Source organism: Brachycentrus maculatus, unplaced genomic scaffold, assembly GCF_059751285.1.
Source record: "Brachycentrus maculatus isolate JH-2025_06_01 unplaced genomic scaffold, ASM5975128v1 h1tg000069l, whole genome shotgun sequence".
Classification (NCBI taxonomy): domain Eukaryota; kingdom Metazoa; phylum Arthropoda; class Insecta; order Trichoptera; family Brachycentridae; genus Brachycentrus; species Brachycentrus maculatus.
In genome coordinates, this window is record NW_028280823.1 from 465,309 (window position 1) to 492,707 (window position 27,399).

Sequence of the window (27,399 nt, forward strand, 5' to 3'; positions counted from 1 at the left end):
TATATGACAGAATGCGTTAAGTTGTTTTTACATAAATATTTCTTTCCCTTATCTATTTATATTTTTGGTTGGTTTGAAGTTCTTGCTTCTTAGCAATAAGCCCGCCGATGTACATATTGTTGTTTCTGTACGTGAAGTTAAAATAACTAAATAAAATATTCGTATTTTTTTTTATATCTCATCAAAGATGGAGAAGAATATGGGAAGTCTGGGCATTTACGGGGCTGACGACCTATATAGGCTGGTTTAAGTGATCATTTTACGCACGTGTAACATTCACCGATTCTACTCATTATTGATATGAAGAAGAATATGTCCGGGCATTTATGAAAATATGAAAATGGGGCATTTGAAACTGTGGAAAACTGGGCATATGAAAAATAACTCCTATAATTAGAGATAATCCTATAATTGGATATTTGTGAACAAGTATTTGGACACACTCAAAATGTTGTAAATAAAATATTCTTTGCTTTGTACACGTTTAAAGTTGGTATCGGAAAAGTCTGTATAATGTCAACTCGAGATTTTGAATAAATTTAATTACGTTTAAGCATATGGTTAGGCGCACATTAAATACGCTCGTTCGGGTGGAAGACGATATTCGGAACCGCGAGAAGAACACGGAGTGCTTAAAAATACGTTTGATGTCTGTAAATTGAAACGGGGTCGCATTCAGAGCCGATCGCGGAACCCTTTGGGCGCTAACCAAACACGATTAGGGAAGGGTGCGGCAGAATTTTCCCTTTCACGTGGCATTTGCTTTTCCCTTTTCTGTGCAGAGTGCGGGTGAGGGTACAGTAAGAAGTATTTCGAGACAAAACGAGCTGATATCAAATAAAGGTAGCTGGTTTTACATCAAGTCGTGCTTTGCCATTAAGCAAAACATAGCTTGATGTCAAAAAAGGTAGAAAGTTGTTCGCATATCATTAGAAAATTATCGTAACTATCGTAACTGACATTTAACAGAATACGAGTTAGGAATAGTATTTTTGACATCTCAACACAGATGAAGAAGAATATGGAAGCCTGGGCATTTACAGGGCTTACGATATACCATTAACTGCAAAATTCACAAGTTCTAGCCATGATTGACAACCACACTACTAAAAATTTTGTAACTCCTAGATATGTATATTGATCAATCTCGTGACAGTGCATATGAGATCACAACAGCCATCTATGTTGGATTAAGAAAAGCTTTGATAAGAAGACTATTTTTATTTATTTGCAAAGTCCGAATCCTGGATTATATTTACGTACTTGTGTCCCGCCTGAAAACATGACTTTCACTTTTTAATGTAGCTTATAATCTGAACAGTTATTTTATTTATCGTAAATATACAAAAAAATAACCCCTTAGTGGACATAATCCAGATTTGTGAACCATCAATCATCTAAAAACTTTTACTTATAAATCCTATAACTGTAAAACATCGTTTTACGTTTTCAATTAGATGTACGAGAATTACACTTAATAAATCAGTTCAGGTAATACATGCTGAAAGGTTAAAACATTGTGTTTTAAAAATAAAAAGTAAAATAACGAAAATTTGAAATCACGTACTAAAATATTAAAATCCCTAGTATTAAGTTGTTAAGCGCCCTTGAGATGATTTATTTTGAAAATAACGATTTATAAATTATTTTACAAGGGTCGTTATTTTTATTTTACAAGGGTAGTTCTGGTAATACTCTTGGGTAATATGAGGAATAAAATGAAAATAATTTAATGATCACATGGCGAATTTAAATTTAATAAAACGAATAAAAAATGGGGCTTTCCTTATACAAATATAAGGTACCCAGTTTCAAAAAGTAATTCCGTAATTTATTAGCCAGTTTTGGTATAATAACAAATATGGACAAACAAATAAGAATTAAACTAATCTCTCGTGACTGTAAGATATAAATATCTAAATTTTAATTCATACTCATAACACGCATTATTCATATAATAATAAACATCATATTTTCTAATTCCTCAACCATTTTTGTAAAATAATACATAAAAAAATAAATAAAATAAATTCTGATAATATTATTGAATTATATAAAGCGTATATTTTCAAAAGCCTGCATTCCACCCGCAATTAATTTCGATAGTCAGACTTTAAAATTCTAGGAAAATAAACATAAGTTGAAAATTAACATAAACGCGCTACAAATCCTTTTATAAGGGTTCCTTAAACGATTTGTAAGCGCATAATTTAAAAATATCACATTATAGTAATTTTCCGTGAATTTTAAATGACCTGCGATTTAAATCTACATACTTATATAAACAGGTTGAAGAGGGAGATAGAGTATACTCTTTATATCAAAATCAACATTATAAGATAAATGTTTAAAAAAAATCATGATTTATTACAAGTAACAAGAGATCTTTGAATTACAGATACTGATTACGTTTAAGGCTCTGCTCTTCGAGACCAGTTTGTGAGGCAATTAATCCTGTTTTTGCTCCTCAAATGATGGACGTATTGCTGCAGGATACCGCAGTTAAAAGTGCAATGAACGACAAACGAGCGTACCTATTGTAAAATCCTGATACATAACTGATACGAAAAAACTGTTATAAAGTAATTGATATGTCTTCCTCCAAATTAAGCTTATTTTTTCAGCGTTTATAAGTATATTTTACAGATTTGTTCATATAAATACCTTTAAAATGTAAAAAGCCTTATCAAAATCAATCCCACGGAACTTACCTGTAACAAAAAGAAGAAAAAAATTAACTACAAAAAATATTTGTACTATAGTAAAATATAAACAAATGTGTAAAATGTTCCCCGTTTCACACAGTAAAAAAAAACGAGATCCTGAAAACCTTAAACAGAATAAGAAAGTTTATTTTTAGTGTTGAAAGAAATAATGTTCATTCAACATTGAATTTTTTAATGGTGTTTAAAGACTGACGTGTAACATAACTAATAAAAAAGGTAAGAATCACAGGATTAAGTGGAAATAAATCTTAAATCGTAATCAAATTAAATATCTAAATATAAGAACATTTAATATAACCATTGATGTACATTAAAAAAATCTTTTCAATGTTATAATCATTGTTCAAAATGGTTTTAACACGGGCAATATATTATATATGATCACTCTGACTAACTGTCGTAACTGACATTTTCAAAGAATTTTTTGGTAGAAACACTACTTTAGAAAAAATGTGTACGTGCGGAGCATCCTGTACAATACATCCTGCCATCATTTACAATCTGCAGTGTCCTTTATGCAGTGCATGGTGTTATGGTGTATATATATAAACAGGCTCATCACAGGACAGGAGGCGATAGAGTTGATGGCGTTGACCCGCCGCAGTCGCCATGATGAAATCTCAATTATTTCCCGCGTCAAGTAGTCTGCGCTGGTATTCGCGTTGCACTTGTGTCGCCATTTTAGGATCGCCGCTGCAGGATGCAGGCCGGACCGGCAATCAAGTGCAACCTGCATTTCTCGGAGATGTAACCGTGGTACATACATGAATGTAGATGAAAACGAAGACAATTATCGGTATTCGTATATTATGTTAGTATTTGAATTTTTATTTAAAACTCTACATAAACAATGCAGGTATACATTAGACTGGTTTTCACCCTCAGTATCCTACCCTAACAATGAAAACTCTGTATAAATAATACAGCTATAATGTACATGTATGTTATATAATAATATGAATAGTGATAATATAACAATATAAATAATATATTATATAATTTTAGGCGTGCGGCGGTTTGACTTTGTAAGGAACGAAGAGATAAAGCGTAGGACGCAGCAAATCTTGGTCACAACTGTCGTCAAGAAAAGGCAATTCAGTTGGCTTGGCCATGTACTCCGCATGCCTCCCGAGAGCCTTAATCAAGCTTGCCTTTTTTACAAGGCATCAGGTTCGCGCCGCCCAGGACGACCACTGCTGACAATTCGTCGGCAGTTCTCGTCAGAACTTCGGGACGCGATCTGACTTGGGAGGATGCAAGGGAGCTGGCAGCCGACAGAAAAGCCTGGAGACAGTTTGTGGACTCCACCTAGGGAGCGGATATGGTTTAATATGCATGTTGTATAATCTTCAAGAAGAAGATATTATAATTATTCAAAAATCCTGTTAGTATTTGACCTTGCAATGAAAACTCTATACAAACAATACGGGTACAGGTATATTAGGCCGGATCTAACCCTCGGTATCCTACCCAAATCTAGTTGAAATCTGCTTTCGCTATTATTGATGCATGGGTCTAGACGTCTAGGATAAGGGTGATACTCAAGAAAAATATGATGATTTTTTAATAGGATCAGGGTGAAATATAGGGAATGATAGAAAAGAGAAGAATATCCATCGAGGAAAGTGGTTAGTGAAAAAGCTCCTTTCAATTCGCCTGAAGAATTTATTTTCATGTTTTATTAACGCGTTTATATTTTTTTCTCCGTTTTAGTACTTACGGCTTTTGTATTGCCTTTCGCTCCATTTAACAATGAAATACTGTTATGTTCTGAAAGAACATAAAAAGAGTAATAATATCAAAGGTAAAAGCAAAGAAACAAATAATCAGTCATTTTTATTTACCAAAAATGTTCACCAAACAAACTAGTAAATAATATGTACCATGTAAACCAAGAAAACATCATTAAACCTAACTTTAAAATATTCAGAATAAAGGCATAAATGTATTTATAAAGTGGTAAATTCACATGGAAGATAAGCACAAAAAATTGTATGTAAAAATATCAAAATTCTACGAGAAAATTGTAAACATTCACTCCACATGTTCATAGTATGTTAAAGAACTCAATAAAATGAATCTATTAATTACTCTATTAATCAAATTACCCTATATTGATTGATTATACAAAATTTGTTTGTAAAGAAAATGGGTAGTGGTCTGCCTATGTTTGGGCGGCTTCATGTTTGATATTCGTAATTTATCGTGCACAAAGTTCGTGCGGATTGCGGACGGTAGCTATATTTCATATAATTGATGAAGGCGACAACAGCAGCACTGATAAACTGCCGCTCAGCCTAGTCCACGTTAGTGCGCAGACTGTTCCCGTACATGCATACAGCATACAGTCCAGTACTTGTCGAAGTACCTCACTGTACAAGCGTGAATGCATTTCGTCGGTGTATTTCACGGTACGCACATTAATTGCCGACTACGGTAATTTCAGAACATAAAAATTAACTGCAAATTTAAATTAATATTTTGTGCTCAAATTGATTTACCGCTTAGTTATCTTCTCTTCGAACCCGTATCCGAACCCGATGGTGCATAGGGCACTACATCATATAAACGCAATGTTATCTTGATCATTAACATATGAAGGAAAGGTGATCAGCTCTCCGCTTCGAGTATCAGATTAGAGTAATATTGAATAAATATTAGAGTGAAAAAATCACATATTTATTTGACCCCCCCTGGGAATTGAACCAGGAACCTCCAGTAAGGAATCTGAGCACGATGACCATTACACTACGGAGGCGTAGCTGTAAGATAACATTACGCGTTTTTCAATAACATATCTGTAAATTACAAATAAAAAACTGATTTTTACCACTTGGGTATATAGATGAAACCATTTGTAGCTTTCGAAACAAAATATAACGTTCAAGTGGTAAAAAACGAGTGTTTTATTTGTAATTCAATCATGTCATACCACAAAGTGAATGCCGAAACAATAAATAACAGAACATACGTATGATGTCGCTAGTATTTCTGTTTTTTAATTGGCAACATGAAACGTGGATTTAATTTAACATCCATATATGCCAATTGTGTTACTCGACATATTTTTGGGGAACAAACCGCCATTTTAAAACTTTTTCCGCGTCAAATACGGGATAACTGTAAACAAATATGTAAAATAAATTAATGAACGAGTTGATATTTTTGACAGAAGTTGTAAAAGTCTTTGAATGTGGAATAGGAGCATATTTAACGAATCTGATTATTTATCCTAATACATCGCTTGACAGTTCGCTCACTCCTTTCAACAACGTCATATAACAAAAATCGTCAATTTTCAGTTGTACATGTTTTCGAAAATGTACTTTATCCCAGCAAAAGAGGCATATTTTAAACTTAATATTTACCCGCTACAGGGCAGAAAGTGTTGATTTTGCATTTTTAAGAAAAGGTATTGTTTAATTATTTTTTTCAAAATACTAAATATTTTTCAAATGGAGAAAAAACATTCAGGCTTTATCTAAAAAGATCTGTTGCATAGTAAAAAGTTAAAAAATGGTTTGATATTTTTTTTAATACATTTGATTATATTTTTAAACTTTAAAAACGATCTCCTGAAAAATCAAGTTTTTTGATATATGACGTTGTTGAAAGGAGTGAGCCAGTTGTTAAATACGTTCTTTAGAATAATTTTACGTTCCGTTTTATCCCATCTGGCTTATTTGGAGTGTAATAGGGAGAAAGAGAAGAGGAAATATTTGAACAGTTTTTTAAGCCAACTCTCTAATTTACAATTTAAAAAGAATGTTTATGTTTATCTTGCGTAATGTGTTATTTGTTACAGTTACCAGTAAAAGTTTATCATGGAACATATAAAGGTCAATAAAGGTATACCGTGTTCATATCGTGTTGTAACATATGATAAGAAGTGGGTACTATACGAAAATGTAGCACGATCGAGACTTTGATCGTAGTTGATGAAGCACTAAATCCAGCAAATTTGTCCGCCTCCGTAGTGTAATGGTCAGCACGCTCGGCTACCGTTCTGGAGGTCCCGGGTTCGATTCCCAGGGGGGTCAAATAAATATAAGTGGTTTTTTCACAATAATATTTATTCAATATTACCCTGGACTGGTACTTGAAGCGGAGGGCTGATCACCTTTCCTTCATGTGTAAAACGATCAAGATAACACTGCGTTCGTATGAAGCAGTGCCCTATGCACCATTGGGGTGCGGATAAGGGTTTTTATTATTATTATTATTAAATCCAGGGGCGTGCATTTCATATAGGTAGAAAAGCAGAGTCTATCCTAACTTACCCGCGTGACATATAAAAACGCAACCAGTACCTACCCTACCTTACTAAGTAGACCTAGCTTACCTTCTTACCTACCTCTGCTACCTACCGTAGTAAGCAATACCAGCTTACCTTCCTACCTACGTCTACTGCCAACCCTAGCATCTGTGCACGTTACTGACTAAATCAGTACGCAAGATAATCTGTTCATCTGAGAAAGGTGACAGTTCAGTTGGGAGGACTAGCAAAAGTATTGTTCACTAATCCGACAGAGAACTTGAAATAATGCACCAGAAAGTGACAAGTTTGCAGTCAGCTTTAGTTAAAATGCAAGAAACTATACTATTACACGACAAACAATGCAAAAATTTAGATTTTCAGCCAAAAGTTGAAAAAATTACCAATGACCCTCTTAAGCGATTATAAAGGAAATACTGTTGTGTTAAATTGATGCAATTTCAGCTATTTTTTCGTTTCTAGCGAGTGACCTTAATACATGAACATGTATTTACATGTTTGATTTTCATAAACTACAATTATGTTTATGAAGATGGTAATGATAATTTATATTTTTAATCGTCAAATATAATGAACTGTCTCTTCGAATCGATTAAATATCAGTATTAAAAATACCAATTTTTTTATTTACATATATTTTCTTGTCCCTGTAATTATATATAATATTTCACCAAGAAATAAAATATATTAATTTGTTTACTTAAAAATCACATTACATAATGCTACATAAAACATATGTATTACATTACCAAACCGAGAAACGAATACATTACTTAGCGATTGAAAGCGTTCGCAATGATACTATTATAAATACGGGTACACGAGAGCGAGCGATCTACGATCCTTGTAGTACATAAATCTAAATGAAAAGTCTGGAGTGGCGGTATGCTGAATAAATAAAGTCGGAAACTCCTCTGATTCCTGAGAAATCACCATTCAACTCATTTCGGCGGAGCAGGGGCCGCGAAAGGAGCATTCCCGCGCGAGCGGAGGCCGAGGGTGGGTCCCCTTGATGGATCGCGGAAAGCGCGAGCAAGGAGGCGGCTCCGGCCAGACTCATTATATCGCCGTATTCGCTAACCCCGACCACACACTCGTATATTCAAGGCGGGCAGGTCGTTTGTTCCGGCAGTTGTCAGGTGTGGCGAATATGAGAAACGGGACTTGTAAACATTCTGGAGAGTAACAGGGTAACTACGCAAGATATAACCGGGAAAGTGAGATTATACCCAGATAAGGGTACTTACGCAGCAGTCGAAACAATACGGACATAAGTGGTTTTAGAAACAGAATACTTGCAAAGGTTGGGTAATATATCCAAAATTAAACACGGTTTATTTGGTTGAATTCTGTGTATTTTAATACGTGACGCGTTTCGTCTTCTTAGGACATTATCAAACACTGACGTAAGTTTTTGATAATGGGTGTAGATCAGAGAGGTAGTGTATTAATTTATGTCTTAGGCTTTCTAATAACAATAAATTAATTTTTAATTCATATTTTGCTTAGTAAATATCACAGTTTCTTAAAATCTATCATGACACAGGTTTCGATGCGTTCAGCATCATTTTCAAACACCGTACGTGAAGTCAAGTCTAAATTTTATAGGATAGATATCCACAAAGTAACTGCCGAATCAATTAATAAAACAATAACTTCATCAACATAGTGTGATTCATAAGTCAAATATTAAAAAAAAGAGTATCATTGAAGTTTAAATTTAATAAAAAATCAATTATTTTTTTTAACAACTTCGAATTATTTATCTTATCAGACACTAGAATTTTCATCCGAAGTGTGATGAATTAATATTTGTTACTAGATGTCTCAACAAAGACGAAGCATCTATCGTTGAAGCGTCCATTCCAGAGATTTCAACCAGGCAACTGCCCATTATTGAACATCCATATTGCATTTTTTTTAAAGATGTATAAGTATGTGCATTGTTGTGGGATAACTTTCGTATGTTAGTTGTAATTTTGACAGATGTAGAAATTTGGCTATGATGCTGCCATCGCGCATCGGGGGGACAGCTGGATATAACATTTCAATTTTAGATACTTCTGATTTAACCAGTTGACTATAAACATTTTTTAAATTATTTATTCTAGATACAGAACTTTTTAATACACACATGTACACACATGTACTTAAATAAAACTGATGCATAGCAGTAACAGTAGTGATTTACGTAAATTCTACAACTCATAATATCAACAATAAATATTTAAAAAATAACCGTAAGTATATATATATTTTTTTCTTAAAACAAACTATTCCACGTACTATCATCACGAAGTAAGAAATAATGTAGCACGGAATCCACAAAGGGAGTCTTAGGGAATACTTAGGGGATATTGGAAAAGTAGAAAAGCGAAGAAAGAGGCTGGTATAATTGTGTCCCATTACTAGGAGAATTCAGGCCTCACCATATTACGTAATATAAAGGTCGTACAATCAATTGATCTAAACTCGAGGGAGATATAAACGGGAAGTCTGGAAGAGGAAACTTCACCAAGTGAAAAATGTCTTTCTGATTAACCATACGGCACTTCCGCAGAATAAGAAGGTATTAAACCAAAAAAAGCGAAAGATGAATCGAAGCGTTAACGTTTATTTTGTATGTAAATCTAACGATTTCATTGTGAAAATGGAGGATGCTGCAAACGTACATGTGTACTTATTTTACGAGGGAAACATTATACATCAATAAAAAATCGTGAGATAGATTTTACATACATCCATTTCGTCTGGCACCACATTTAGAATCATGCAACTGAATACATAGCGTAGTGTTATAAAACAAATATAGTATGTAGATTTTCCCACTTTTATTCTATTTGAGTATTGACTGGGTTACGTTATTACCGACATTATTAGACTGGTGATATCATCGACACCATCACCAGTCTGATGATGTCGGAAACTACATCGTTACCTAGTCACTAGTCAAATAAAATAAATGTGGAAAAAATTATATACCAGTTCTTTTATTACATAAAATGCAGTACCACCAAGAAATTTCAGTACAAAACTTAAATTATAGTGTACTGGTTTCCAATGTTGGCTACCATGCTGAAGGTCCTGGGTTCGACTTCCAGGGGGCTAAAAATAAATAAAAGTTTTTTCCACTGTAATATTTGTTTGATATTACCCAGGACTGATACCTGCAGCATTCACTTCATATAATTCAAGATCAACTTAAGATTGGAACCATTCGATGGAGTGCCCTATGGACTATTGGGTGCGGATGAGCGTAAGAAGAAGAAGAGTTGAATGGGACAACAGGAAAAGATGTTTGAATTTTACCCCAAATTTTTTTCACTATGAACTGCTACATAAATCATAAGACTGATCGCATAGCTTTATTACAATTAAAGAATAACATAACACTACATCAATCCAATGCAGTGAAATATATGTAATAAATATAAATAAAAATAATTCTAACAATAAATGAGGAGGAATGAAGGGAAATAAACAAAGGAATTATTTATATAACATAGAAAGAAGAATAACGTACAATCAATTTGTTACTCGTGTTGAAATGTTTTCATCTCCTTGTTTTGGTGTCCAGCCCAAAATTTTAATACCACTGACCTATATGATCAACGTGGAACGTAGAATCATATAGAATCTAGAGCAATCATTTAAGAATGGAGTCTAGTATGAGTGGAAGAAAGATATGGAAATGGAGACAAATACGTATTTTGAAATAATTTAATGAAATGATTGGTTAAAACCCTGAATACATTCAATAAAAATCGATCACTGTCATTGAGACGGGCGTGAGTAATATCATTGCGGGAACATTTCATAAAATTATTTTATTTTCCCCTAGGAAGTTTACGTAACGATTTCAAAGCGAAGTTAGAAAGTGCAAAGCGAGTTCGCTATTTGAGATTGGACGCGTGTCGATAAAAAGCAGTTCAGAAATGTCTCAGATGGTTGGAATCATATGGAATAAGTTTTATACGTCGGGGAATATAAAGTTCATTTTCACTATAAAAAATTGCTTATAGAAGAATATATAATTTACGACTGGAGATGAGAACGTTTTACTATTTGAATATGATACTGGCGAGAATAATGGATACTGGGGTTATAAAACGTGAAACGAGTGAACTTGAAAAAGTGCCATTCCTTGCGGAGTGAGTAGTTGACGTTGACATACATACTGTTGAAAATAAAGACACATTTCAGAATTTTATTTTCACATTTTTTTTCATTTTTTTCTGTTTTCTTTCAACAAAATAAGGATTAATAATAAATTTTCGTCTTCTTTCCATGATCACTCCTTAAGAGCATGCTTAGCATAAGTTTGCTTAACGGCAGCAATAGCGATCTTTTAGCGAGTTTCAGTATTTATTTCATTGGGGAATTTTACATATAAATAATCTTAAATAACACATGACTTCACGTTTGATTTAAATAAAACACTGTTATACGAACGCAATATGATTTCTCAAATATGGATACCAGTACAGCAACATTACGTAAAATTTGTTAAATTTAGATTAAGGGATTGCTTAAATGTTTTATTTATTTTATTTCATTTTTTAATTATTTTTTTTGGCAGTCACCCAGTGACAGGATGTTTCTGCCAGTGTCGAGTCTTATTTTCATAAACAAAATAATAACATAAAATCCAACTAATTAAAAAAAATTAATGCGTCTAGCTTTATCATTGACCGCAATTTTAGAATAAGGTTCAGAAAGAGGGGCCAGATATTTTTAAAAACAGTAAAAATATCTGAAACAAATAAATAACAAAGACAATTTTTTTTATAACACACCATAGTGTCGAGAGTGAAATAATTGAAGAACATTAGTCCGAATGGAGTAGAAAAGCATTCGACAATGTAAGGTAGGCCTAGTAACAAAACGATCAACGCATCCAAAGTGGGTGAAATTCAAACGAACAAGACGACAGTCATAATACCATATTCGTAATAATCCTGTACTATCCACAGCGGGGGGGGGGGGTAGAGGGGAGAGAGGGGAGGGAAACATCGCTTCCGAGAGGATGTGGAAGCTAAAGGATAACCATGAATTCGTAATGACATAATAATGTAGCTAACGCATTATCAATAATGAAAGAAAAAGTATCAAGAAATCATTAAATAACTGATGTAGAAAAAACAAAACAAATAAATCACCAATCGACCTAAAAAATATTTTTAAAGAAAGCGCAGGTGTATAAGAGTAATGAAGATACATTTATGAATACACATCAATATGTGCAGAATTAGAATTTGACATTTTATAGAATGAACAGCGAAAAAAACGCATTTGAACAGCCGTTCATTCAATAAAAATCAATTGTAATATTAATAAAGTAAGAAATTTAGACGTTAAAATTAAACGAAACCGTCTAAATCATATGATTTTCATGCACTGCATTCCTGTTGTTAAAAATAAATATAAATATTTGCTATTTTGTTAACATTTTTAGAGGGTTGCGACAAGATTTTTTATGATACGTAAAATCCCTACGCGCTTTTACGGTTAAAAAAAAAAGAAATAGAATGAGAACTTGCGTGCAATAAGAAAAACGACAATAATTTGAGAGGCCATCGATAAACTAGTTTTATCTTCGCAACTCCTGAAAAGAACTGTAAAGTTTCGAGCTAACGGAAAAGTATTGCCTCTCTATTATCGCGTGACGTTAGAAATTTAACCCTTATTTTGTTTTTCTTTTATCTCCCACGGAAGAAAGAAATTGTAGAAAGTGGTCCGCAGGTTAGTTGGGCCTATCTACAGTGGGTGGGTAGAAATCGTAGAAAGTGGTCCACAGGTAAGTTGGGCCTATCTATAATGGGTGGGTATGTTTGACCAGACTGAAGGCTCGGCTAGGCTTCGGGAAGGGTTCAACCCCCTGGCTCGTGACGCGTGCTTCTCGCAAATCACGATCCCTTAGTCCAAACGACGCAATAATTTTGCGGGTTGGTTATTTCGCTCCAGTTTGGCCCGCACCCTTGTAAATAAACCGAGCTCGGGACGCGTGTAGTAAAAAATAGCACACTGGACACTGGTTTACTAATGGAAATAACACAATAACTATAATAATTTTCTTATATATATATTTTTTAATAACATACTTATCATCATATTCATTATATTCAATACCTAATCGATAGTACACATCAATTAGGACATACATTTTTCAGAAAAATATTTCAATACCTTATTAACAATTCAAAACTATATAAAAAACGGAGAGTTGCATATATATTTTTGAAATTGTATGTATATTAATCAAATTTCTCAAAGGAAGGATGTCACGAGGTAAAAATAATACTTCAAAAATTTCTCAGCTAAAGGCATAACCGTCAGCAAAAATTCCAAATCTATCAATATGTAAAACATACGAAAGAAATCCAATAACAGTGTATATATAAATCATTAATAATTAATTCAATAAGAATGTTCAATAAAAGGCAAGATAGTGAACGTTACACAAGGGTATTCAGGCATCACTGAAGCCAGCCAAATATCAGGTTGTAAGATCTGAGACGCTCAGATTTTCATATTTTTTTCGTATAAAAACGATCATATCAGGTGTGACACCTTTAAAAAAAATAATCCCATTGAATGTATATTCAATTCAATTCAATTTATATATATTAAAAGTAAAAGTAAGCAAGAAACTATTATAATATTATACTTGTACCATATTATATCCAAAACATACGACTCATCCAAAAGATAAAACCAATATTAAGATTTGACAAAGGCACAAATTAAGGATATATTGTGATTATCGCGGCTTTTTCACTGTATTTTTCTGCATTTTATCGGAAAGACAATTTTATTACAGAATATACAGGTACAAAGGGGATAAGTGGACATCTTTTAGTGAAGTGCATGGGGCGAAGAGAAAGAATTTCAAAGGATCTCGAGAGATTTCCGCATGAATCGACTGCCCCTTCTGCCCGAAATAAAGGGCACACTCGAGTTCTTTGGAGCCAGCACTGGGTTCACTCCGAAAATAAGATTAAGAAGAGTCTCAGAGATTTCGCTAAGCACGACAAAGATTTTCAATAGAAGAAAAATCACTAATTAAATGTACTTACGTTCTTTCACACTCCAACAATCAAATGAAAACCCTACACAATACAGGTCGTAAAGTCACTACAGGGCTACCTCGTTTTATATTATCCTCGCTAACGATACTCCGCCTTAGCGTTATTGTCAGGTACGGTGCAACACTCCTATTTTACTTTTTGTGTAATATTAATTGTCTTACGATTTCCTGGATTTGTCAGTTGCAGCTGTTGTATACTATATTCTTACAAAAACCATCACGAATTTTAAATTTAAATCTTCACAATATTTTGAGTGCGTCCGAATACTTGTTCACAAATCTGGATTATCTCCAATAAGGAGATATTTTTTACATTATTTTATGAACTCTTAAAAATGTGATTTATGTTGAGATGTCAAAAATAATGTAAAAAAATAACCCCATAATTGGAGATAATACAGATTTGTGGACATTTGGATATGCTCAAAATGTTGTAAATAAATTAAATGGTCAAATTATAAGCTAAAATAAATTGAGTAACATATTTTCAAGCGTTTCTCAAGTATGCGAATATCATCCAGGATTCGGACCTCACATATAAATGGAGAGAGTATATGCTTAATAAAATCTTTCCTCATCCCAACATAAAAGGATATTCGCACATACTGTGTTAGGATTTTGATCAATATATCTAAAAGTTTCAAAAAAATGAGTAGTGTGGTTGTCAACCATGGATAGAATTGGTGAATGTTACACGAATGTAAAGTGATTACTTAAACAATCCCATGTCTCTAAGTGAAACTCTAGTGATTCAAGCACTATGTTTCGAAAATTTAATAATATATATAGAAGTTCCAAGAATTTGAGTAGGGTAGAATTGGTGAATTACACGTACGTAAAGTGATCACTTAAACAATCCTATGATTGCTTAAGTCTTGCTAATGCCCAGACTTCCATATTTTTCCTCATCTATGTTGAGATGTTCTTTTTTTACATCTTCTTTTGTTCGATAACGTAATTAACGACAACCATATCGATTATCGATTCTGTCACCAAAAATGGCCGAACGCATCTTAATCGTTTGAAAAAATTGATTACTGTATACAAATTAAAGATAGATAAAAAAATACACTGGTAGAAAACGTTATGCGCATTGTTGTACGAACTCATGTTCTTGTAAATGTTCAATTTACATTTATTTCTCTTCCAAACCCATATCAGGGAGGATTAATGTGCAGGAGCTGTTTTTATAGTACCATGCGAGATAAAAGGCATAAAGTTGAAGAAAGTTTAAAAGAAAGTATTACAAAACAAGGTTTATCTACGCAGGTATTTCTGAATCAAGTAAATAAATTTATTAGGGTTGGGTCTGTGCTCGATGAGAAAAGAATAAATTACACAAAAAACAAAGTGTCGTCAATTGCGCTAGTGGGTAAGCACCATAAATAGTTTTTTTTATTACTTCACTTCTTGATCATTAAAAAAAACCTTATTGATAATAAGAAAATAATAACGAAATATTTTTTTAACCTAAAAATTTAAGCTTAAAACAGTAAAAACCTTAATTAAAACTCTAGTCTGGAGCATACTGTTGTATGAAAGCGAAACGTGGACTATCGGGAAGGCAGAACAGAGGTGACCGGAGGCGTTTGAGAAGTGGTGCTACAGGCGCATGTTGGGGAATCATTGGTCGAAACGACGAGGTATTTAAAAGGGCTGAGATGCTCACTAATGTAACGTAAAAGCGAACCGAATAGATGGGCCATAATATAAGACACCCAGGCCTGCTTCTTACGATTATGGAAGGCATGTGCAAAAGCATAAACTACAGAGGATGAACCGCTTAACCTACATGGACCAAATTATCGCCAACATGCGTTATAGTGGATACACCGAGTTGAAGAGACGAGCAGAAGATAGGAACTGACCATGAAAGAAACAAATTAATTACACAGATTGTGATCTACGAATAAGACAAATATATAAATATCGCTCACTCCTTTCAACAACGTCAAAAATCGTCAATTTTCAGATGTGCATGTTTTCGGAATGTCCAGAAAATGGACTATATCCCAGCAAAAGCGGCATATTTTTAAGTTAATATTTACCCGCTACAGGGCAGAAAGTGTTGTTTTTGCATTTTGAAGAAAAGGTATTGTTTATTTTTTTTTAAATAAACGAAATATTTTTCAAATGAAGAAAAAAACATCCAGGTTTTACCTAAAAAGATCTGTTGCAAAGTAAAAACTTCAAAAAGTGGCTTGATATTTATTTTTAAAACATTTCATTGTATTTTTAAACTTTAAAAACGATTTCCTGAAAAATGAAGTTTTTTGATATATGACGTTGTTGAAAGGAGTGAGCGATATGTATGTAATATGATTTCCATGTATAGTTCGTACTCCTTGCCGTCATCAGTCATCATCTAAGGTAGAGGAACTCATAATGAGTGTTGGCTAAAAAAATACGAACGAAATGAACGAAGTCGCCGATTCCACCTGGGCCCTTCTCACAGTAGCGATAAACACTCCGCTATTAAATCAATGACTTTGAAATTATATTATTTTAATTAATTTGCATTTAAGATGAATCAAATGTTTCGGAAAATTAATTTCCGGCGTTTTCACGAACATTAGATATTTAAAATAACAGTTATCTTTGAAAATAAAATTACAACTCTCCTTTAATTTATTGTTCTGTTTTCGAACGTGTTTTGGTTCACAAGGGGAATAAAATTTCGAAATATTAAATAGCCATAGCAATATGAAATATATATTTTATTTTTATGTTCGTAATTTATGCTTCAATTATTCAAGATAACAACAACAAAAACATCTGCAAGGCATATTTTTGAAAGAGTTGTTTTTCAATAGATATACCCAAATACAAATGTTTTTTTTCTTTAATTCATTCAATATGTTTTCTTCTTCTTCCTTCTTATGGATTCGGAGATTTGTCTGTTCCGTTATCTGTCTCGTGTGACGTGACTGCCAGCGGTTAAGCCATCACTTTAGAGGTCTTCCAGGTGGTTTTCTTCTGTCTGGGTTCTCGAAAGGTAATTCGGGTCAGTCTATTTTCTTGCATTATATTGACACGGGCATTCCAAAATCGTCTTCGCTGACATCCCCATCTGACTATATCATCCGTACTACACATTTTCCGAATTTTAATGTTCCTTATCTAACGTGTTTCCGATTATGTGACCTCAATGTCCTCATTTCTGAAGTTCTTAGAAGAGATTTGGTCCTCACTGTGTCTGCTCTGGTCTCTTTCTTATACATATATGGCAATCAGTCTTAGATATCGCTCATTCCTTTCAACAACGTCATATATCAAAAAACTTGATTTTTCAGGAGAACGTTTCTAAAGTTAAAAAATATAATACAATGTATTAAAAATAAATATCAAGCCAATTATTGAACTTTTATTGAACTATGCAACAGATCTTTTTAGGTAAAACCCGAAGGTTCTTTCTCCATTTGAAAAATATTTAGTATATTTAAAAAAATAATTAAACAATACCTTTTCTTTAAAATCCAAAAGCAGCACTTGTACCCTGTAGCGGGTAAATATTAAGTTTAAAATATGCCGCTTTTGCTTTCGCATTTTCTGGGCATTCCGTAAACATGCACAAGTGAAAATTGAAGATTTTTGATTTATGACGTTCTAGAAAGGAGTGAGCGATATGTCTTAAACGTTCATTCATTCTTATACGTTCATTCATTCTTTACGTTATTCAATATATAAAATACAATATTTTTTAAAATTTATATTACACCATTTTTGTAAAATACTACCTCAAGAGCGATTATAAGGATGAGGATAATGTTATGAAAATGTAAGTTTTGTACTGACATTTGTTAGTGGAACTGCATTTTATAGAAAAAAAAATAACAACTATTTACATCATCAGACAGGTTATGATGTAGGTTACGACGAAACTCGGTCACTGGTCAAATGAAATTTATGTGGAAAAAACTTTACAGATGTTATTTTATTTCTTCTTTGATATGAATATAAAAAAGGAAAGATATAAAAACGTATGATGTAAAATAAATATACGTATATACACATAAAAAAATTGAATAATTTGTTACAGTTACAAAAAAATGTGCAACATATTAAGCAGTCGACTGTTACAAAAATCAAATTATTGTATTACAATTTGTCAGGATTATACAAACAACAACAAAAAAATGTTTATTGTAAAAGGCGTACTGAATGAAATGTTGATAGAAAGCGTACACTTATTTAAATAGGAAAAGTAATTTCCTCCGAGAGAGTTGCTGAAGAGCGGCGATGAAAACATCTGTATTGGAAAAATCGTACAACAATAAAAAAATATATATTCAGGGCGTAAAGTTGAACAGAAGTCGTCTCTTCGCATTGAGCAATCAGCACAAAATTGTACAGCACATAAATACTTTAAAGAAAAATATACTTCGTTCACTTAAATCATGCCGTACGCCATGCAAATTTAAAAATCTTATAATTAAGGGGATATTCGCAAAGACAGAACACACATTCGCCGGCCAACCGATAACGAGGTAATACGTCTATCCAAGCCTGATTTTTTTAAAGAATGTATATTGGATATTTTTATTATTTTGAATATAGATGTTTATAGAAAAAAATAACTCCTTACATTTCAATAGCTCTTTTATTTTCAAAACTATATAATTTATTTTGACAAAAACTTTTTTTTTCAAAGCAAAATCGGTGTTTTAAGAAGAAGAAAAAAACAGTTACGTAAAATGTTACCTGGATTTAGAGAAAATTAAGTTGCGACTTAACGAATACTGGGCCTTAAATTATCCTTTATGGCATACAAATTTTAAAAAATATATATAAATAATTTAAGGACTTATCTTAAATCACAAGAAAACTTTTATATTTTGCCCTGTATTAGGTTTTTTAACACATATTTTTTTAACTTTCTTATTTGTGTTTCAGTCTTGTTAATCTTAATCCATATCCTTAAACGAGGAAGGAAAATTACTCATCGGTAATATTATACATGTGACGTATGTATTTAATATGTTTCAAAAATAAGTAAATACTTAATTTCAGAGAAAGTAGTTAGATGAACAGTGCATTAATTTCAGTTATAGCAAAAAAATCGTATCACAGAAAGCTAAACTGGCAGAACTTAATAGAGTCCTCGTTCCGACCCTAATGTATGAAAGTGAAGCACGGAGAAAACAAAAGAAGAACGATCTTTCAGACGAATGTACGGCAAAACGATAGATGTTCTAATGGTGATTCAAGAAAAGAATTCAGGGCTGAGATAAGCATCATCGATAAAATTAAGAAAAGAATATTGAGATGGTTTGAGCACGTTAATTGAATGAGTGAAGAAAGAATCGTAAAATAAATTTATGAGGCGAATGTGCTAGGTAATATAAATAGAGGAAGACCGAGGTAAACTTGGTAAAAATACTCGAAAGTGATCAAGTCAGGAGTCTGACACCAGGAATAATCGGCGGGTATGTTTGAGAAGATACATAAATGTGGAAGAGGCGAAGATATGTGGAAGAGGCGAAGGTCTATCGCTTCGCTCTTCCCAAGAGAGAACACTCTCCATTCCTTGCCACAACACAGCATTCCTCAGTAATTCCTTTACTGTCCAAGCGGCTAGACTCTGGAATGAACTACCTCTACATGTAAAAAATGCACCTTCTATCTTAACCTTCAAAAAACGCCTGAAACATCATTATCTTACCTTAGAACCCTAACTGTCCATCTCCTCCTCCCCTGACCCCTCCTCTCTTTCTTAAACTTGCTACCGAATTCTACCTATTTATCATTAGAATCCTAGAATACTTTTTTGTCTAATTGTTAATTAATTGTTTTCTAGTTTTTTGATAAAATCTATTACATCAGACAATAATATGTATTAACTTTTAAAAACGTCTGAGACATTACTATCTGTCATTAGAATCCTAACTGTCGATCAAACCTCCTCCCTCTACCTCCTTCCCTAATCTCCCTTCTTCCTTTGCCCTCCTCATTATCGTCTTTTGTTAATTTATGTTTCTTTTTAAATGTCAATTTGTAATTTATGTTTTTTTTAAATGTTCAAGTACTATCTGCCCACTGATTGCAAACGGCTATATATGGTATCAAACGTTTTGATCAATATCACTAGTCCGTCTTTGGTCGGTTGGAAGATATTGCTTTTTAGCAATAAGCCCGCCAATGTACTTTTTATTTTCTGTACATGAAGTTTAAATAAATAAATAAATAAATAAATATTTTGCAAAGACTTGCAAACAATCTTCTGTCTAGATTGGTGTGGCGTTCTTTTCTCTCTGCCTAAACCGGTAGAAAAGCGACGTGATGATTTGTTGGTTAGTTAGTTATTTTCACATAATAAAAAAAGCCCTGATAACGAGATCAATTGCACGTTTCCAGTAAATGAAGTATATGATAGTCCCCTCTCCGCCGGCACGCAGGAGTCATCACTTCGCGTCTGCGTCAATTATCCCGGATGTTCTCCGGATGCCAGATGGGAAATGGGTTTATGCTAATGTGGCAAGTTTTTAATGGAAAATGGAAACCTCTCCAATCGATGGACAATCCACGAATAATAATTGGCGTCTTGAGCATTTTTCCACTAGAAATTTGCTGCTTTCGAAGTCGGACAAACAGGGCGCTCGTCGCCGGAGCAATTATTTCTTTCGGGAGAAGTAATAATGACATTAGTAAAGTTTTAGTTGAATTAGTGAATCCAATAGCAGTGGACACTAGGGTGTACGAAAATTCATAGTACAATAACACCCATTTTAATCTTGAACTAAAAGGGTGTCGTAAGTATTGCATTAGGTTATTAGATATAATATAACCTTATAAAACAACTTTCTTCTTTTTCAAACTGTCATCGGGACCCGATGATGCATAGGGCACTGCATCATATAATCGCAGTGTTATTTTAATCATTAACACACGAAGGAAAGGTGATCAGCCCTACGCTTCAGGTACCAGTCCAGGGTATTATTGAATAAATATAAGAGTGAAAAAATCTCTTGTATTTATTTGACCGCCCTGGGAATCGAACCCGGGACCTCGAGTACGGTAGCCGAGCGTGCTGACCATTACACTAGGGAAGCGGAAAAAGAATATTTTCAAAAACATGTTTAGATGGATGAAATCATTGTCCTAATTTAACAATATTTGGGTGTGTAAAAACTTTCGTTTTTACAAATGCTGTAGGTACTTGCTTTTACATGCTGCATTTTGAAGTTTTCAAGATTTATATTTATATCTTAATAACTCTCTATTTCGGTTGAAATATGAGAGCCTGAAAGTTTTATTTGAAAGGTGCAGTTAATCTTATCGATTGAAGCATACATACAGCTTTCCGAATTTGAGTAAGGTAGAAACAATGGTGAATTTTGCACGGTGTTTTGAATGACCACGTAAACTAGTTATTGATAGGTCTGAAACATTGTAAATATATAGAATTCCACTTTTCCGCTTCAAAAGACTTCTTTACTGGTGTGAACATTATTAATTTTATTTTTATAAAATATTTTTTAACTTTTCAGACCTCTTAGGTTGCTTAATTCGAACGTTAAAAAAAGATAAATTTATTAAGAAAAAAAAAAACAATTTCTACATTAAAATATTGGAGAAAAAACTGGCTGGGGTGGGCCGAGAAAAAAAGCATTTTTTTAGAAACAAAGTAAATATACAAAATTGTGTTGTAAATTCAAGCACAAAAGCTTCCACAAAGATCCAATGATCAAAAGCTTTAGAGTGATGGAAATTCCTAGACGGACGACAGCGCATATCTTATAATTAAAATAAGGAAATAGTTATAATCAACCGGTAAAATTTTATATTATCAATTTCAATATATAATACAAAAATGAAATCAACTGCGAAGGGCTCTAATATTCTTCGCGTGATCTCATTATGGGAAAATCTCTCCACGTGGTGGAGAATTTCAAAGTAAAATCGAGAGGAAGGGATGAGGGGCTCATATTTTCCATCGGATGTACGGAGATGTTCTTAAGGGATTTATTTATCAAGCCGTATCGAAGAACTATATTCACAGATACTACGCGTTGGGGACGTGATACGAGACATACAAATGGATGATTAGTACGAACAACTACGAGAATATTCTGGATATAACATACATTGAGTTCAATCCATAAATGCTGAGTTCATCAATTTTTAATTTGACCGTCTCAACGGGGGAGTGGTTGTGCAGGATAGATATGTTATGTAACCCTAGACTAGTATTTATAGATTGAATAACACAGGATTCGATTCCCGTAGTAGTTATTGAAAAATAAGCAATTATTTACTCGAATGTTTATTTCAATCTGGACTGGTATCTAAAGCACAGGATTTTTTTAAAGATGGAAGTTGCATTCATTATTTTCCTTGCTTATCAGGTACAAGGTTTATAAATCAATTAGTGGGTTTTGTTGGGAACAGGGAGGATAAACTAGTGTGGACCAATTAGGAACTTCTCAACATTTGCTCATTGCTGGGAGAAAAGCTCAGGATTGATCCCCTTGACATAATATAATTAACAATCAAGATAACGCCACTGTGATATGAAGTATTGCCTTATGTACCGTTGGGTGCGGTTAAAGGTTACAGAAGACGAAGAAGATGCACTGCATCAATTTAAAGAAACCTCCATGTTTAGTAGGGTACGGATGAGAAAATAAAATATTTTTTTATAACTGTTAAAATAAATTTCTAGATTACATTTTTTGCTGGTGTGGCATTGGGTGCTAAAAATTTCAAGATCTGAGATTATGATGTAAATGTAAAATAAGCTTCACCAAAAATATTGATAAGAATACAGGGTGTGAAGATCGGGTTTATTTAGAGTTTTATATTTTTTTAAAGAGAGTAGTACTCTATTAGTCAAAAGGTTAATATTTCGAAAGAAACGCTGAATATCGCCAAGCTATTGGTTCAAATGTTCTATTTGCTCTAGAAGTTTTATATGATCCATTTTTTTCAAATGTATTTTTTTTGTAAACTTCGAATACAAACAAAATGTTTAGAAATATAATACAAATGATAATCTGACATGACAAACATATATATACAACATTTTGAGTGTGTCCAAATACTTGTTCACAAAATCTGGATTATCTCCAATTACAGGAGTTATTTTCATATTATTTTATGGCGTTTCTCATGTGTGTGATTATAATCCAGGATTCGGATCTCACATACTAATATAAGAGTTTCTGCTTAATAAAAAGCTTCTTTACATCTCACCAATAGATGTCTCTAGTGAAGTTCTAGTGATTCATGAACAAGGTTTCTAAATTGGTTCATATATATAGAACTTCCAAGAATTTGAGTAGTGTGGTTGTCAATAATGGGTAGAATTGGTGAATGTTACACGTGTGTAAAGTGATCACTTAAACCAGCCTATGTCGGTCGTAAGCCCCGTAAATGCCCAGACTTCCATATTCTTCTTCATCTTTGATGAGATGTCAAAAAATAATACAAACATATATTATTACATTTACTCGACTGCATTGGCTTTTCAGCATTCTCCAACTACGAGGCAGAAGAAGGAAAATTAGATTAATGCAGACATTTTCCCTTGCTCGTGTGTATAATGCAATGAGGTGATGTAATCAAAGTTGTAGCGCAATTCCTAACTGTGACTGCGAACAGATGTGCGGGAGCAAAAGTGAAAATGAATCCAATTTATTTCGCTAAACTTTCGACCGAGCAAGCAATTCGCCACGCCGATTTCTCTGTCGGACGCATCAACGTGAAATAAGTTCGATATTTCTCGGCAGTAAATACGCTTAAGTTCGCTCATCGATGGAGTGAATCGGAAAAGAGAAGAGCGTAATTAAACAAAAAAAGGTTTTAGTATTCATTAGATAATCACTCAAGCAGACTATTCTGAAAACGTTTTAACGTAATTTTAATTGACTGCTTGAGAGAGTATTGCCACAATTAACAAGGTTTTTAAGATACTTTAGACCAAAATAAAAGATTTTTAAGTTTATAACAACAAAAAATATATAAATCGACACCAAAAATATAATTTATTTCTTGATTTGGCGTTTTACATGTAGAACTCTATTTTAATTTATATATTAAATGTTAAAATCAAACACTGATTTTTGGGCCTACTAAATTGTATTTTATTATTAAAACACACATAAAAATAAATTTTGTGACAATTGTTTCGCCTTATCGCACGAATTTCTTTTTAAATGTATTTTTATGTGTTTTTAACAACAATACGATTGTAAATATAACACAATTTAGTAAACTCAAAAATTAGTGATTGATTTTAATTTTAAATACAAAAAACCAATATATAACATTAAAGTTGGCATTAACTGTACTTTCATTTAAAAAATCAAAAATAATAATTATGGGTCGATAATTATTAACGAATATCTAAATTCAACATGCATTATGTTACAATTACATTTTTACATCTCAATATAGATGAAGAAGAATATGGAATCCGTACCTTCCATATTCTTCTTCACCTATGTAAAGATGTCAAAATGTAATAATAACTTTCAAACGGAGAAACCCAGATTTGTAATGAATGATGTGGGCACATCTGAAAATGGTATAAGTTATAATTGTTTTAAAATATCCTTGTTTCAATAAGAAATTTCCCGATGGTTAAATAATTCATTTGGTTTCACATTTTCCTTATTTTGAGGAGTAAAATGTCATTAAACAAAACATGTTCTGACACAATACAATACAATTCAATGTACTAAACTTATGTTTCCACATTTTCTTCGCAGCAAGACTAGAACAAATGTAAGAACGTTTCCATGTTTCGTATTTCTATAGAGTATATACGATAAGTACGTGCACAATAAGCGAGTACTTACACATTACAAATATGTTGTGTATTCAAACTTAAATACAAAGGTAGAAAGTAAATGGCGCTTTGTCTGGCCTTTCAAGAACAGATTTTTTATTAGAACAATGCATCGCAACAGACGTTCAGAAAAAGATTGGCAAAAAAACACTTTTACGTTAATGGCGGATACAAAGGGTAGTTACGGCGGTACTCATATTTCAGCTTATTTTGCCGTCATTCCGTTTATGTGCATGCTCGGTTTCCGCTTGCTTTCAAAGGATGTTTGCGACATCCGAAATCTCGAAGACGAGGATTCCGCACAAGGGTAATATTTTGCTCCTTTATATAAAATTTCTTACGTAAGAATGTGACTTGGGCGTTGTGCGGACGCGTACAAAGTCTTGCTTATCTTAAAAGCTTAAGGCTGTCGTTTTATTAGCGCTTTTTTGGCACAAACATTCTTCTTATTAAAAACGGGATTTACCTAGGTCTACCCTTTTCCCTCGTCAAGCGACGCGACGCCGACGCCTAGAACCTCGGGTAAGGGATCAGAATAGGTAGAAGGCGGGCATTTGCAGGAGTGTTTACCCTGTCGCCCGCGGTGTCAGATTTGACGTACGCTATTGCGGACACGTTATTTATTTTCAATCTATTTTCCGCCCTACCCGCCCGACGCACCTCGGGCGCCGTATCTCGGGGCGTCGCGCCGGAATCACGACCACGAGCGAGGACAGATAGCGATCGCCCTTTTTTGTAGCACTTATAAATGATAATGCCTTTTTCATATTGAACTCAATAATAAAAAAGAATCTGAAAAGAAAAAAAACAATTCAACGAAAGCGAACCATTCTCCAAGGCTGGTTATATTAAGTCAATGTTATTTTCAGCTTATAAATAAATTACAAAAAATAAATGCTAAGCCGACTGCGTAAGAAGGGCGTAGGAAGGTTGGATTAAACACAATATTTGATTGATGTTTTAATCGTACCGTTACTTGGAAAACAAAGGAAATGTATACATTCATCGATTGCTTTTAGGAAAACCTCTAAAGCCATATAAAAACAAGAGTGCCAAAGGAAAAAAAACGTCTGCTTTCTTAAAAATACTCTTAAATAATAAAAAAAACACTAAGAAGTAAAAATAAATAATTTCGCAATTTACAAGAGTGATGAGTGATGTACCCGAAAACAATCCTAAATTTGTAACGTATAAAAAGATATTTATTTATCGATGGTTTTTATGGTAGAAAATTACTAAAAAATATACACCTACATACCTAATACATTTCGTGACTTCATAACAAATTGAGGATTACTTTTCTACAAAAAACACGCAGTTGACTTTACGGGTTAAATGATATCGTTTCAAAATACATTTGACAAGACCTTTTCGAAACCTAATTTTAAATTATTTTATAATTTTGACAAAATGAGTACGTACTATTCATGACCAACAAAAAATCAAATCTATGTTTTTGCGGTAGCTCTTTATGATCAAAAAATATATGTATTTTTGGCGAAACTGAGTAATATATTTTGTATATTTGAAGCATGCTTAACTTTGTGGTGCGGTAATATAACATTCTCCTCATCATTAATCGTTCAATTTGTGTAATACCACTTTTAAGTGGTATTACATAAAGTAAACAATGAATGATAAGGAGAGTGCTACAAAACCTAGTAATACTGTAACATGTATAGGATTTTACCATGCGTGAAGAAAATAAATGTAAATTCTATCATAATTTCATCGACTTTGTAATATGCGTGCATAAGTAAAATTATCAATCTTCTTTCCCGCTTCTTTTCAAAGGGAAAGGATGCGACCTGAAAAAATGAAATCGATCTTCGTCTTTCGTGACTTAAGTATCTCCCAAAAACAAGCTGATCCATCAGATTCCAATGACCCATGAGTGAGTCGTAAAGCCTAGTTCCATTATATCGGATCAAATGGCATTAGGTTGCCGAACAATACTTCGGCGGGGACAGGAACTCGTCAGGGGGTTGCATCGGTACAAAATATACGAAGGGTGGAAGTGGATTCGGGGAACAAAAGGCGAAGACGAGTGGTGACGTAACGCAACGAGACGATAACAGAAACTAGTGCATGGGTGAATTGTTATAGAGTATTTAGCAACGTCCCCCACCCGAGATGAAGACATATTTCTTATGATAGAATAATATAACAACTATGTAGTTTTTTCCACTGAATTTTAATTGACCACCAACCGGGTTTCGTCTGAACCGACATCATCAGGCTGGTGTGAGGCTAGACGAAATCCTATGTTATATACACGACAAGGCAGCGGTTGAAAACAGCGATTTAAAAAAAAATCTGAAAAAGTTAATTTAATAACTTGAAGAGTTTGAATTTTGTATTACAAAAATAATTACATGTGAGTTCATATTAATTATAATGTAATATAAATATTAATTATTAACATATAAATAATATATATATTTGTATATATATATATATTTATATATAATTATATAATTACTATAATATTATATTAATATTAATATCATAATATTAATAA

General features: G+C 33.2%; 1 protein-coding gene across 3 annotated transcripts in view; it reads right to left on the reverse strand.

The window, feature by feature from the left end:
• Window positions 1–27,399, reverse strand: part of Tpst (tyrosylprotein sulfotransferase) — a 294,282-nt gene that overhangs the window by 97,258 nt on the left and 169,625 nt on the right. The window lies entirely within an intron of this gene.